The sequence below is a fragment of the Ahaetulla prasina genome, chromosome 2 (assembly GCF_028640845.1).
Source record: "Ahaetulla prasina isolate Xishuangbanna chromosome 2, ASM2864084v1, whole genome shotgun sequence".
Lineage (NCBI taxonomy): Eukaryota > Metazoa > Chordata > Lepidosauria > Squamata > Colubridae > Ahaetulla > Ahaetulla prasina.
Genome location: NC_080540.1, coordinates 33,293,030 through 33,306,179, shown reverse-complemented (window position 1 = coordinate 33,306,179; position 13,150 = coordinate 33,293,030).

Here is a 13,150-nt window from a genome sequence, read left to right as displayed (position 1 = left end):
GAGAGGTAACCATTTGCAACTTTAAACCTCACCATCAAGGCTTCAGTAAAGGATGAACAAAATTCCGAGGAAACAGCAAGGAAGTCTCTTTGATGTTGAATGTGCTAGTAAATCATCCCATTGACAATCAGGCACTTGTGTCATCAATGGGGGCTGGGATAGGAATGGCCTCACTGATGGAGCAAATTTCAGCTCCGCTTAAGATGTTGAAGTCTCTTGCCAAATGTCATTGCCTTTGATCATACACAATATAGGTCACGATGATAGTATTATTTTAATACAGTTTTGCTTCAGGGTGCGATATAAGTCATTCCTTTTATAATGGAAGGAAAAAGGTATAAACAACCTTATCTGAAAAGCTGCTTTCTCCAAGACTGATTTTCCCCCAATTTTGGTGTTACCATTCCAGGCTTTTCACACTTATGACCATTGCAGTCGCCTTCTGATCATGTGATCAAAATTCAAATGCTTGGCGACTGATTCATATTTATGACTGTTGCAGTGTCCCCAGGATCATGTGATCCCCTTTTAGGACCTTCTGACAAGCAAAGTCAATGGGGAAGCCAGATTCACTTAACAACTGTGTTCCTAACTTAACAACTGCATGATTCGCTGAAAAATTGGGCCAGGAAAGGTTGTAAAATGGAGCAAAAATCATTTAACAATTGCCTCACTTAACAACTGAAAATTTGGGGTCAATTTGTTTTCGTAAATCAAGGATTATCTGTATTCGGAAGCTATCAAGCTAGAGAATACTGGACAGATTAAAAAAATAAATTAGCTGTTCCAAATACGTAACCTCTGAATCGCTATTGTTTATACCATATAGACAGAATCTTGCCAGACTAAACCCTGAGTACTCTCATCCTAGTAGATATACCCTGGGAGATTCTAAGGAGTGACTATCCTAAATCTCTTCCTCATCCCATGATCCACTTCTAGCACTGTAATGCCTCTTGTGTGAGTCTCTAGAAAATAATTTAAATAAAAAAGAAAAATGAGAATGAACTGGATTCGGTAAATCTTCGCCCACATGTTTATATTAACTTCACTATGTGGTTTTGAAATATCTTATTGTTTGCCTTCTATAATTGTTTGTCTTCTGTAGTAGAAAATCAATTTAAAAAATAATTGGCCACTGTTAGAAATTAGCAAGGATGGCTTTCCACTGGCCAAGGAATATAGCAATCACCATTTAGCAAGTGAGGTTACATGGTCTTATCTCCTCATCTATTAGCCATGCTTCTCCCATGTATATATAGCTACTTCAAGCTAATGCCATGGCAATTTATACAGCGTAATTATCTAGAAGGAGTTGTCTGTTTTCTGTGTCAATATTTGGGTTGAAAACAGTGACAATTAAGTGGCCTTGAGCTTCCTCAATTCCACTCTTCATCCCTGTCTCCAGAGTCAGGCATTCTGCTAATCGGTTTTAATAAATCAGAATTAGACATCTTTTGGAATTCTTTTAATATTTATGGCATGCTTGGGCTTTTTAAAAAGGTCACCGGGAAATGAAAAAGGAAGAGAGTTAGGGAATACTAAGCAGGATCAATGGACACATATTTCTAATGTTCCTTCTCTTTTCTATGAAAATCCTGCTTTTCTTTTACAGACTTGATATTGTCTAACGTCATTTTACTATACGATTATGTCTTAATTGGATGGGAACTATTACTAAGTAAAATACCAAGAGTAAGAAAGGAAAGTTTGCTGATTTGCTGTGGCATCTTATTAAACAAAGTCTGGAAGATAAGGTGCTTTTTTTCAAGAGGCAACTGGATTTTTTGGTTTTTCTTTGAAGACGTTTCACTTCTCATTCAAGAAGCTTCTTCAGCTCCCTTCTTGGATGAGAAGCAAAACATCTTCAAAGAAAAACCAGAAGGTCCAGTTGCCTCTTGAACAAAAGCATCTTTGGGACAACTACTGTATGACCTGGATGACTGGGAATCTCCATAGACCTGGAAAATAAGCAGAATTATTGGATAAGAGAAACGTGCAAACAACAAGCAACAAACAAGCTTTGTTGTATTTTATCTTCATCTCATTCTTCCTCCTAAAGAATTATAGACCGGAGCATGGCTGTATTTGATGGTATGATTAGAAGGTGATTCCACAGATCTTGGAATTAAGTTGTTGAGTGATTCAGAGTAAGATGTTCGATTTGACCCAGGAACTCATATCCTTTTCCCCCCAACTGAATTGACAATCAACAAATTGATTTGGTTTCTCTGAATTAAATGGACTTGAATTTGATTCAGTGATTCCAATTAGGTCAAAATTCAAATTATATTGGACTGGAGTTGCACAGGTCTAACCCAAAGTAGTGTACTGTGGTTGTGGGTTCTCGACCCCATTCCAATCTGGAGACTTTCCAACTCGGATTCAGAATAGAGATGACTGTCCTATTTGAGATAACAGTTATGATACTGGACCTCTCGATCGCAAGAGACCTAAGTACCACATGACCTAAATACCACAAGACAAAGTGAACTTCTATTACTTGCCCCATCTCCTGCCAACCTAGCAGTTCAAAAGCATATAAAGATAAATAAGTACCTCTTCGATGGGAAGATAACCGTGTTCTGTTCACCTAGGCATGTAGTCATGCTGGCCATATGACCACGGAAGCATCTTTCGACAATGCTGTCTCTTTGGCTTTGAATTGAAGATGAGCACCACATCCTAAAGTTGAATGCAACTGGCAGGGGAAACCTTGATATATATTTTTTACCTTTTTATAAAATTGGAGGGAAATCTTTCAGCTCTTGCTTGAGAAGCAGGTGTCAACTATCACAAGGAGGGCTTTTGCCCAGTTCATCTTGTATTCCCACATGTGCCCATTGTTGGACTGGGAAATCCTCCCAGATACCCATGCCTTAATCCCATTGCAAGTGGATCATTGTAATGCAGTCTTCATCAGGTTCCTCATGAAAATCACTTGGAAGTTTCAGCTGGTCTACAATAGCAATGATAAAACTTTTCATTTTTTATTGAACAAATTTATACAGCTATCCAACTCACACATAGTGTCTCTGGGCAGCATTAAAAACCCATAATTAAAAATTCATACGTTAAACCCATTGCCACTCCCCACCCCATGGTAGTGGGGTAGATAAACAAGCAGATCAGTATAAAATAGAGACAAGGAAAATTATCTCTCTTTCAACAATTCCACTGAAAATTATAACTGATCAAAGATAATTAAAGCCTAGAAATTTTTTTTTTATTCAAAAAGTTTTACAGAAAATTTTTTTTCCCCTTTCCCCCCACCTCCCCTCCCCCCTCCCTTCACAACCCCCCTCCCCCCCGACTTCCCGGAACGAGCACAAGGTATAGTTAAAAATAAAACAAACATATGCTAAAAAATTTTCATCCCAACTTAATTATACCCCTACAATCATCAATTCCTAACTTCCCCCAAAAACAATCAAAATTAATACATCATAATCATTCAAAAACAGTCTGATAACTCTTAGTTTGATATCTACTTTGAATATAGTCAATCCATTTTTTCCATTCCTTTAAGTATCTTTCTTGCGTATTGTCTTTCAAAAAGGCTGATATCTTCGCCATCTCAGCCAAATTGGCAACTTTCAATATCCAGTCTTCTATTGTAGGTACTTCTTTTTTCTTCCAGTATTGTCCTATTAGTAATCTTGCTGCTGTTATTAGATTTAAAATCAATTTAGTCTCAATTACTGTACAGTCCGTAATAATTCCCAACAAAAAAAATTGCGGCAGGAACTTTATCTTCTTTTTCAAAACATTTTGTAAAATCCACCAAATTTTTATCCAAAAGGCCTTTATATCCTTACAAGTCCACCAAATATGAGAATATGTAGCGTCATCACAATTACATCTCCAACATTTTGCTTGCATATCTGGATACATACACGATAATTTCTTAGGATCTAAATGCCATCTATAAAACATTTTATAAAAATTTTCCCTCAAATTCTGTGCCTGCGTGAATTTAACATTTCTAACCCAATTTTTGTCCCAAGTTTCCAATAATATTGGCTCCTGAAAATTTTGTGCCCACTTTATCATACAGTCCTTTACCAAGTCCCTTTCAGAATCTATTTCAAGTAACACATTATACAATCTCTTTATATGCTCCTGAGACTGATTTCTAATTTGCTTTACCAAATTTTCCTCGTTCTGCTCTATACCAATTTTCTGATCTTCCTTCCATCTAGCACGTAGTTGCTCATATTGAAACCAAGTATAATTTTCCCTTCTTCTTTTAGTACATGCAGAGATTTTAATTGCAAATTACCTCTTTCAGTATACAAAAGATCTTTATATGTAATCATTTCCTGATTCTGTTCTATATTTATATTCTCTATTGTATGTCTAGGACTTGCCCATATAGGAACCTTATAATTTAGTTTATAAGAGTATTTTTTCCAAAAACGCAGAAGAGCAGTTCTTAACACATGATTTTTAAAGGCCTTATCCACTTTTTTGTCATAAATTAAATATGCATGCCATCCATATAGCAAGTCATAACCTTCTATATTCAAAATTCTTTCCTCCGTTAAATTAAACCAATCACTTATTGCAGAGAGAGCAGCTGCTTCATAGTATAATTTAAAATTGGGCATTTTTAAACCTCCCCTTTCCCGAGAATCTTGAATTATTTTCATTTTAACCCTAGCTTTTTTACCTTCCCATATAAATTTGTTAATTCCCTTCTGCCATTCCTCAAGATTCTTATCTTTCTTAATTATTGGTATCATCTGAAAGAGGAATAAAAATCTAGGTAAAACATTCATTTTAATAGCAGCAATTCTCCCAGCAAAGATAATTGCAATTTTTCCAAACAATCAACTCCTTCTGAACTTTTGCCATAAAACCTCATAGTTATTCTTATACAATTTCACATTTGACGATGTAATATAGACCCTAAGTATTTAACCTTCTTTACAATTTCAAATCCTGTTATTTCCTCTAGTTTTTCTTTCTGTTGTCTGGCCATATTTTTTATTATCACTTTTGTCTTTTTCTGATTTACCTTAAACCCTGAAACCTTCCCATATTGATCAATTATTTCCAACAAAGATTTACTAGAATTTATAGGGTTTGTTAAAGTAATCACCAGGTCATCTGCAAAAGCTCTCAGCTTATATTCATGTTGTCTAACTTTAATTCCCTCTATCTCCTTTACTTCTCGTATTTTATCCAATAATGGTTCTAGAGTTAGAATAAACAATAATGGTGATAAAGGACATCCCTGTCTTGTTCCTTTCACAATCTTAAAAGGTTCTGTTAAGCTACCATTGATTATAATCTGTGCTGTTTGCTCTCCATAAATTGCCCTAATTATTCTTGTAAAACCATCTCCAAATTGCATCTTTTCTATTAATTTAAATAAAAAATCCCAATGCAATCAATCAAAAGCTTTCTCTGCATCGAGAAAAATAAATGCTGTTGGAATAAAAATTTTCTTTTCTAAATACTCCAGTAAATTAACAATCCGCCTAACATTATTCCTCATATGTCTCCCTTTTATAAATCCAGATTGATCATTATGAATTCTTCGCTGCAAAATCAACATTAATCTATTAGCTATTATTTTAACAAAAATCTTATAATCATTATTTAAAAGTGAGATTGGCCTATAGTTCCCAGGTTTAGAACAATCCTGTTCCTCTTTTGGTATCAATGAAATAAAAGAGGTTTTCCATGAGGGGGGAATTCCCCCTCCTAATTGTAAAAGCCTAGAATTTTTAACACAGTACTATGAAATTTAAATATCTATAGAATATCCTTATAAAATATACCTATAAAAATCTTAATTTTAATATTAAAACTATGGACTAAAGGGGAAAGGCTCTGAAGATCTCAAAGATCTAAAAACAAAATTAGGGGGTAAAAGAGAATTTTGATGAAAAATCTCACAAATGAAAAGTGTGATTTTTTTTTTATTTTGTTATGAGGTGGTCAAGGAATGTGGGTCAATGAATTGTGTACAATCATCTCTCACACTTTTTTGTTTCAGATAAATCGCCAGGGTATTCCCCACCTATCCCCGCTGTGGGATTTTTCAAATTGGTAGTAAAAAGCAACACCAGGGAAACTTCAGAATTGTACAAAGATACATGACATAAACTCCAGCAGCACCATTGGCTCTCTTAGTAACATTTGGACAGTCCCGAATTATACAGTAGCAGACCCACATAGATGAAATTCTCTTGGGTCAATGCTATGAGAGTAAATATATTGAGGGCTCTTAGGCTAAAAAGAGAGGCAGTTTGGTGTAGTGGTGAAGGTACTAGGCTACAAACTGGGAGACTGTGAGTTCTTGCCCCCCCTTAGGCACAAATCCAGCTGGATGACGTTGGGCTAATTATTCCCTTTCAGCCGTAGGAAGGAGGCAATGTCAAACCACTTCTAAAATCTTGCCATGAAAGCTGCAGGGACTTGTTCAGGCAGTCATCAGGAGTCAACAGTGATTTGAAGACACACGTACAGACACACAAATAAAAACAAAAAAAGAAATGAACACTGGGGAAGGAAACAGGGCAGCTGAGTTCCCTTCAGGGAGTCTATGTGACAGCTAATCAGAACAATGCAATGCTATTATTCTCTGATTATATTGCCACAATGGAAACCGTGTTTCTCATCAGTCAGACCTTGGTGAGATCCTCTAGGACGTCTTTTCTTAATGGTTTGAATCTAAGCTATTAATATACTATCCTTTAAAAATTTGTTTTACAGGTTCCTTTGATGTTTTGTGGATCCCTATTGTAGCACATGTGCAATTTTCTTCTCCTTTTATTTGGTTTCTTCTTAACATACCTCTCTTTCTTAAATGGTAATGAACTGGCCTTGCTGCTCTTGCCTACAGCAGTATAATTTAAATATGTCATCTTTCTTTTGGCAGAACTCAAGAGAGATGACATTCATAAAAGAGAACACTGATTTTTTTTTAAGTATCCCACTCCTTCTCTTTGTCACTGACAAGGTTGATTACCACTCTAAGCACATACTGATGGGTTAAGCAAAAAACATTCCCTTATTATCAGAATAACACACTGTATTCAACAAATAAGGTAGAAGTAGCTAAATAGCTACAGCCAGAATTATGAAGCAAGCAAAATGCTGGAAGCCAGCTAGCAGGGAAAGTGATTAACAGATAATATTTTTATTCTGTTGCCTCTATATGTTTAATTTCACTAGGAACTCCTGGCACCATACATCACAAAGCCTGGAACATAGGATAAAATCTAGTTTGGGGCACCCCAAAGTGTTATGTGTAAAACTAGATTTTTTTACACATACCACTCCAACTAGATTTTTTAATGTATTATTTATTTATTTATTTATTTATTTATTTATTTATTTATTTATTTATTTTATTTGTCGAGTATGTCTTAGATAATGTATATAAGTATAAGCATGAATTGAGTACATAAAATGAATATAATTAAAGGGAACATTAGGACAGGGACGGTAGGCACTCTGGTGCTCTTATGCACACCCCTTACAAACCTCTTAGGAATGGGGTGAGGTCAACAGTAGACAGTCTTAGGTTAAAGTTTTGGGGGCTTAGGGAAGAAACTACAGAGTCTGGTAGTGTATTCCAGGTATTAACAACTCTGTTGCTGAAGTCATATTTTCTGCAGTCTAGTTTGGAGCGGTTCACTTTAAGTTTGTATCTATTGTGTGCTCGTGCATTGTTGTGGTTGAAGCTGAAGTAGTCATTGACAGGTAGGACATTGTAGCAGATGATTTTATGAGTTATGCTTAGGTCATACCAAAGGCAGCCTAGTTCTAAATTTTCTAAAAAAAAAAAAGTGCTTTGTCTCTTAGTGTATTTCCATGGATCGTAGCATTGTTGTGTAGTGTTACTCAGTGTAAAGGCGTGATCACACTATGAGTGACTGAATTGTGGCTACCTTGTGCTTAATTACCATTGTTTCATAATTCAGTAAGTTTGTTTTCTTCAATTATTACTATTATTGTTACTGTGCGGGTGTCCAATTATTGTCCATCTAAATCTCCATTCAATACTTTGTGTTTTTCACTCCTAGGTCTTGACTTGCTTGCATACAGGGAAGAAGTTGGTTCCTCTTTTTTGAATGAGTTCTTCCCTGGTCCAACACTTTAAAGTCACAGGACATGATATTGACTTTAAAAAGACCAGAACTATCGCCAAAACTGAACACTTTAACAACAGAATAATCAGAGAAGCCATTGAGATAGAAAAACGCCCACACAGCATGAACAAACGAGATGACACCTCCCGCCTACCAGCCATTTGGAAACCCGCCCTTATTGACAAACGAGTCCCTAACACGAGGAATGACACCAGACCCACACTCACAAGGTCCACACAGGATGTCACCACCGCACATCCACCCAGAAAGCAGACCCAAACCCACACTGATCATGAAGCACGACCAAGGACCAGAAGCCAGACCGCAGCTGCAACATTAGCCATTTCAAACCCCTCCAATCCATTCATGCAGCAGACTGACACCCACTATGAAGATGTAGCACGACCACAAAGCCAAACAACAGCTATGCAGCTCACCAGCTCAAATCCCCCTGCAGCACAGACTAGACTGAGCACAACCAAGCCCCCACCAACACAGGACACACCCCCAGCCAATCAGAGCACAGAAAAACCCCCATCCAATCAGAGCACAGCCAAGCTCCCACCCAATCAGTTCAAACCCCCACTAGCAGTTAAAAGGAAGAAACAGCTGCGATCACACATTGCTCCCAGAAGCACGAAGCTGAAGCCTGAAGATGACGAATGAGACTTCGTCGAAACGTCGCCAAGACACTTCCAATTTTACACGGGAGAAAACCCGAACAACCAAAGACCTATATACAAACACCCGTGAAAACCTCAGAAAACATATATATATATATATATACACACACACATACATACACACACACATTTTCGTAGGTTTTCACGGGTATATGTATGCAGGTTTTGGTATGTTTGGGTCTTTTCCCATGTAAGATTGGAAGTATTTAGGCAATGTTTCGATGAGATCTCACTCATCATCTTCAGGCTTTGGCTTTGTTCTTATGTGAGCAAAGTATATATGTATCTTATTTAATGTTTTGTTCAAAGCCCTGATCACCTGAGATTAAAAAATGTCTTATTTGCCCTTTTGGTAGGGTGTGTGCTTATGTGTGTGTAAGTGTAAAAGCAGATTTTGACAACTGCCATGAGAATGCCAAATTTACACAGACCTCCGAAGATGAGGAGTCTGGAGTATCTCTATCATTAGCGCACTCTTACTGGAAATGTATTTTTAATGTGTTAGGCCCGTGTAATTTAATATCAGGGTAGCCGGTTTGGGATATTACAAGATAAACTGCTAATTGCATGGAAATGTTCGCTGAATGCAATTACACTTCCATTTTGAACAGCTATTGAGAGCCACTGCCTTCTCTGCTCACTGCATACAGGTTTTAGAGCAACTTTAGAAATCTTTTCTGTGGATTTTAGGCAGATGTGTTAATAAGATTTATTTTCAACTGTTGATGTATTATCAGGACGTCTGTGTAATTCCACCCACTCAGCCCCTTTGTATTTATTTATTTATTTATTTAGTCTTTCTGATCTCTACACTCACTGGAACTCTGCAGTGGATTTGCAGAGCGTATTTGCTCTAATGTCAACGCTTTTCTCTCGTTTTCTATTTGAAACCCCGGGCTAACCCCGTCCCCTTTTATAACTCTCATTTGGGGGTCGTGCAAGAAATAATGGTTTGTTTTCCCCAGGAGAGAAATCAGCAGCAATGTTCGCATATAGACCAGGTTGAAAGACTGTATCACATTCTTTTAAAAATGCACGGCACATATTCCAGCTTGAAAAGGAAGCAAAAGACAGAAGAGAAAAAGAGAAAACCACGCTGCATTAGTCATTGTTGCATTCCTTCATTACTTCCGCAAATTGAAAAATGCCAAACCACTACACAGCTCACTGAAGGAAGTTCAACTAGAACCACATCCATTCAAAGGTCAAAAAAGAATAGGAAGAGGAAAATCATAAGCCTTTGTTTTTTTTATTGCCTCCACCTGGTAATTTATTTTCCCTTTCTTTTATTTTCCAAGTTGGAAGTGTGTGTATGTTTAGGCGTGTGTATGGAGGAGGTTTGTTGACTGAAGAGATGGTTTCAGCTAGGGCTGAATGTAGAATGAAATTTCAGAACTCAAATTTCATTTATGAGTGAATGGCTCTTTTATTTCACTGGTGTGCTTGTCAAGAGAGCAATATTTGCAACTGGCCATTGGGCTGGACAAGAGGTTCTTCAATAAACTTTAGAGGCCAAGCTTTAGACAACACGGTACTTTCAAAAGAGATCTCTAAGAAACAATATACATTGTAGGACAGGACTAATTTCCTGCTCTGCATTTAACTAGCTATATATTGTGTCCCCATGTTTGCCACTTGAAGCCAGTAAAGAAATATGATTTTTTTAGGTTGGGAACACTGCTATCATGTCTCCCCTAGTCCTTCTTTTCATTAAACTAGGCATACCCAGTTCCTGCAACCGTTCTTCATATGTTTTAGCCTCCAGTCCCCTAATCATCTTTGTTGCTCTTCTCTGCGCTCTTTCTAGAGTCTCAACATCTTTTTTACATCATGGCGACCAAAACTGGATGTAGTCCTCAACTTATAGCCATTTGCTTAGCAACTCGTCAAAGTCACAATGACTCCCCTAAAAGGTACTTATGCACCAGATCATGTGGTAGCATTTCAGGCACTTGGCAATCAGCTCACCTTTGCAATATTCCAGGATCATGTGGCCACAATTTACAACATTTTTTGCCCCACATTGGCCTTTACTTGCGTTTTTCAGTAAAAATGTCCCATCGTGAACAATTGATTAGCTTAATATTTATGGTGATTTTCTTAATTTCACCACAAATTAAGGTGGCAAAATTGGGTCAGTCGGTGGATGTCCTGCTTTATGACCATCACAGCTTATGACTGTAACAGGCAGGCTCCATTACAGTCATAAATTGAGAACTTCTGTAACATTGTGGACAGATGAGATCACAAAACAAAAACTGAGCAGATCGAAGTATGATGAGGTGAGAGACAATTTGGTTAAGGAAGGCCTTCAGTTCTATTATAGGAAAAAGCATGCAATATAATAAAGAAAGTAAAGTTAATTATTTAGATGTTAATGCAAGCTTTATATTTTTGCTAAATTGCAATAGTAGTACAAAGAGAAATACAAGGAGATAATAATGAAAATCATCCATATACTTCAATATTACCATGAAATTAATTAAATACAGAAGTGGTTAAGATTTAATTAGATGTCTTATTGTAACTCTTGTTCCAGGTTATAGCAGTAGCAAAAAATCGTTTCTAGCTGAAGATTTAGAGATTAGCTTCTAACATGTTAAAAAAGATCTAGTTTAGGGACACCATTTTCTATCTTCTAATATGTTAAAAAATGAATTGCAAAATAATGCAATAGATCACATGAGATGCAATACAATTAATTATTTCTTCAATGATTTTGAATTTCTCTTTCCCACCATCCTATCCCATATAGGTATGCACAAATCTGTAGAGAAGTATTCCACTGTACTTCTCCTGTCCATTATTTTAACATTTTTTTGTTGTTTAAATCGGCCATTTCAGTCTTAATTTTCTGGCTGACTGAGAAATGATAAGTTTTCAATATTCAGAATTGTCTACAGAAGCAAAACCTTTTGGGTGATGCTTTCCATTCTTTGCACAAAATTTGATTGTCATCTGAACCAAATATTGAGTACTGCTTGCCAACTGAAGCTTCTTTTAAAAGGGGTATTTATTTACTGTACAACTTGGTTCCCCTGGGGAGTACTAAGGTGGTAATCTGTCTGTCAACACATTCCTTGGTGCCTACTGAGTTCCATGGCCTATCTATTTTTTAATCTCTTTAGATTCTTTTAATTAAAGTAATAGAGAACTAGCCTCCTGTGAAGCAAATCACTAGCCCTAAGCGTAATCTGCCTATGATATTGTCTCACAAGCAAAATCTCATTCTGTCCTCCAAAAATATTGGAAACCTCTGCCAGTTGTGTGCGTATGTATGTGTGCACGCATGTGTACCCATGCATTGCACTTTCAAGTCATTTTTTTACTCCTTGTAATGTTTTTTTATTAAGTTATGAAATATTTTAAAATACAAAAGTAAATAAAAGAGCAGTGAGGAGGGAGGGGAGAGGAGAGGGAAAAGAGAAGTGAGGAAAGATAGGGAAAAGAAAAGAAAAAGAAACATTGACCCTCAGACTCTCTTTGTTGCAGTAGAATAAGACATTAACATCAAATCACGTCTTTTTGTTTTTCCATAATAATATGAACAAGTCATTTCTATAAAGATCTGCCAATCTGATCGGTAAAACCCAAAGTCAAAGTTACATTCTTTTCCACACGAAATTTAGAAGCGGCCGCCGAGAAGATTATTAAGTGCTGGAACAAAACTAATATGCCCCTCCCACCCACTCTGTACATGCGTGCAAGGTTCCCCCACACATACCCCCCCCGCCCCATGCATTTCCACACAAATTAACCATTCATAAACTGAAGTGAAATATAAAATATATTCCAATATTGATTTTCTTTTTAAAAATTTGGTTTTGTAAAAAAATTTTTAAAATTCCCCCTTCATGGATCCCTTTTGAGCTCCATAGGTCCCGGAACAATGTACCCAGTGGTGGGTTGCCCCCGGTTCGGCCCGGCCCGGCCCTATAGAACCGGTAGTAAAACCGGCAGGAGGCTCCACATCATCAAAAGTGATCTGCGCATGTGCAAAAGCTTCTGTGCATGTGCAGAAGAGCATGTACGCGAGTGGAGCAAGCAAGCACACACAGGCACAATGTGAACCAGTAGTAAAGGTAAGTAGAACCCACCCCTGAGGGTACTGCCTGAAACCCCCCCCCCATCCTCTCCTCAGGCCTGGCAATTTCAATCAGAGTAGTCAGTTTTGCCATTCCAGCCAACTCCATAAACTTCTGCAACCATTCTTCCATGGCAGGTATCAAGGTGTCTTTCCATTTTGACACATACAATAGTCATTTTTGACTCCTGATCCCTGTCTGGATCACTCTCTGTGGTTTCCTTGGCAATAATTTTTTTAAGTGATTTGCTTAAATCTAAATCTGAAAGAAAAGG